The sequence below is a fragment of the Pygoscelis adeliae genome, unplaced genomic scaffold, assembly GCF_000699105.1.
Source record: "Pygoscelis adeliae isolate BGI_AS28 unplaced genomic scaffold, ASM69910v1 Scaffold67, whole genome shotgun sequence".
NCBI classification, from domain to species: domain Eukaryota; kingdom Metazoa; phylum Chordata; class Aves; order Sphenisciformes; family Spheniscidae; genus Pygoscelis; species Pygoscelis adeliae.
The window spans coordinates 464,576-467,658 of record NW_008825271.1 but is presented as its reverse complement, the minus strand read 5'-3'; the positions used below and the strand labels follow the sequence as shown (position 1 = coordinate 467,658).

The following is a 3,083-nucleotide window of genomic DNA, read 5'->3' as shown; positions in this document are numbered from 1 at the left end:
AGCACCAGTTCCAGCCGTTGACAATTATACTCTCCCTGTAGCTTTGCTTAGATGCTGTGTTTGTCACAACAGATCTAACCTGTAAAGATACTGCTTTTTGCTCCAGCAGGGATGCCTTTAGTGACAGATAAAATGATTTTGGTGTACAGTAGATAACGTCCTTCAATTTGTTAAATTTGCCAACTGCTTTGGGAGCCTGTGTGATGAAAGGTGTCACAGAAATGTAAAGTGCTATTATTCATCCTAAATGACTCTGTTCCATTTTGTAAAAAAAAAAAAAAAGAGTGTATGCTTATTTCCTGCATTCTGTGCAATGTTTGGTTGGTTTCTTTAAATCCTCTCATGGAACTACGATCATTAGTCCCTTAATCTAGGATCTCGACTACCCTCAGAAAGGACTTTTTCTGACCTTTGTTAGGCAGTTATTTACCTTACCTACTTTTTTAGTTCCTTGAGCAATCTTTTTTCCGTGACTAATTTTAAGGCACCGATTTTCAGTGCTTTTTACTTAAACACATCGTGAGTTTAAGCATGCAAATGCAGTTCATAGTGCTCAGTGAGTCCAAATACTTTGTCTCCTTGTACTCACTTGACTGATTTACTGTATTTTCCCATGTCCCAGGATTAATTACAAAGAGCTGAAATAGAAAGGCTTGACGAAGAACTAATCCTGGTGTGAGTGCAAGGAAGAGAGATGTGTGAGACAGCAGTCCGGTAAACCTCTAGCTGGAGGTTTAGTTGCACCTAAACGCTGTCATTCATGGAGCCAACTCAATCCATCAATCAAAACCCTGTCAGTCTAAACAAGTCTGAAACTTGAAAAAGTTTGCTTTAGTTGGCATTTAATTTTCCCTTGGCATCCAATTCTTAGTTTTAATTAGAATATCTCACACAAAATAAGCTTCATTTTGAGTCCAGCTCCATGAGGTATTGTGTGTAGTTGTGAGAAGTTTCAGCTCCAACTTGCAGACGTAGGAATGAACAACATAGGCAAAGTGAGCCGTTCCTCAGAAAGGACATCTGAACAGTTTGTAGGGTCTCTCATTGTTTCGCAGAGCAACATTTCCACATTTCTGTAACCTGTGGATGTTAGAGGGCTGATAATTTCTCATGCAGCCTCTGTTACTTCAAAAAATATTTAAAACACGTTAGTGATAAAATATGCTATTAGCCAATAAATTATGAGTCTACAGGTTCTGAAACTGCAAAGACAGTATATAATACTTCTGAAATTGTGTATAAATTTTCCTCTGAAAGCCAATGTTTATGGAAAAAGTTGTAAGGTAAGCAAAAACTTTATGCTTCATGCTACATCTAGAACATCAACATAATATTTTTAAGGGCAACAAAGGTAATCTAATGGATCACATCATTTAGGTAATAGAAAGATGCAATGAACAAACTAAAAAATAACTATGTGACTGTTACAATGTGTAAAGTACATGCCATTTGGTGGATTTGCGCTTGGAGCATATAAAGCAATGGAAAGACCTGTAGTTTTCTTCCAAAACTATCTGCAACCGGCAGATCATAGAGATCAAGTCAACAGGTGGACCTGAAAAATAAAGCATCAAGATGCCGAGGTACAACTGACTGTAAGAGACAGCAGCTAATACTGATCTTTTTTTTTACTGGGCATCTTCAGTGGAGGGAAGTAGAACCTGTCAAGTCAAATAATTGAATGGAAATAAGATGGTTCAATAAGGAATGAAAACCAAGGATGAAGTAATAATGATCAACATCCAATACCAATGTCTAAACATTTATGTATGACAATGATACCATAATTTTGGCTTTTATAATACAATACAGCATGTTGTGTTTTCACTGAAGCACTTTTTTTTTTTTCCTGTTCTGGTACATTATTCATCTTATTATAGCGTATCCATCGTGTCTTTGGGATATTAAATGCCAAAGCAAACTTTGTTTTGAAATCTAGGCCTCCAATTAAGGAAGTTCTGCTGTATTCTCTAGCATTTACAGATTATCTATATGGTACATGTTCACCATACTTGTAAGTTTTATGACTGTAGCTGAATTTCTATCATCTTTAAAATCACCAGTTAAAAGAGCTAATCTGTGGGCAGAAACAGTTTTAAGATTCTCCTGCAAAACTGTGACTGCTATCATGCCCCAGATGGAGAGGGCATGTGAGTGCCTTAAATAACATGTTTAAATTGCTGTTTCTGCTCCTCTCTCTACTACTTTGAGCCTTTTTTTCTTCAGACAAAGCTCAGTCTCACAAATCCTCTCCATTCATGTCTTTTAAAAGGGGAACACTGAAACCAATTATGTGGAAAATATTGTCAATGCATTGAAGAAAAAAATACAGGGATAGAAATGCAGCTATTTTTGTGGTGTCTTTCTGGCCAGAGTGCAAGAGAAAGAGGCTCTCGAAGAGCACGCCTGCCATCAGATCCCTGCTCTTTTCATCATGTTTCACCACCTCTGAAGACCTCAACTTTATAAACGTGACACCAACAAGGCTCTGTGAGGTTAGAAATTCCTGTGCCACATTCGGTGCCATTCACTCTATTTTCTGCAGTTATTCAAGCATCCCCGGGACAGGCGATGCTTGAATGTTGAGATATATGCTGCAGATGAAATTTCAGTAACTCCAGGATGAGTTGCTGGGAGGTGGCTACGTTTTATACCCAATGCCTGTTCCTTGACAGCCGTGCAAGAAACCCAGCTGTGGGTTTAGCCATGTGGCTGCTCATACGTGCAGCAGGGCAGAGCCACCCTAACCTAGCTGTGGGGGTTTGTGGGCCATGGGGATGGAGCACAGGGCACGCAAGGAGAAAGCCAGAGCCCAGTTTGACGGGCCTAGAGAGGCGGGGAGGTGGCGGGCTGGGGGCCCAGCTGCTGTTTTCAGCCACCTAAGGGGGGTTACGGGGAAGGGAGTGCCAGGCTCCTCACAGAGAAAGAATAAGAGGCCACGGGCATGAGTTGCTGCTAGGGAAATCCCAGACGCCGCCCTCCATCCCTGGCTGCCCACGCTGCCTGGCTGGGACCGCGGGGAGCAGGTACAGGGCAGGCAGGACCCCGGGGAATCGACCGCCCGAGGATGCGCAGCCCCGGGG

General features: G+C 41.5%; 1 protein-coding gene across 1 annotated transcript in view; it reads left to right on the top strand.

Annotated features, from left to right (window-relative positions):
• The first annotated feature begins 2,399 nt into the window (after positions 1-2,399).
• LOC103921745 (melanopsin-like) overlaps positions 2,400-3,083 on the top strand; it is a 39,230-nt gene continuing 38,546 nt past the window's right edge. The window contains exon 1 of the mRNA XM_009329756.1: positions 2,400-2,495. The gene's annotated coding sequence lies outside the window, so the exon portion shown is untranslated. The remainder of the gene's footprint in view (positions 2,496-3,083) is intronic.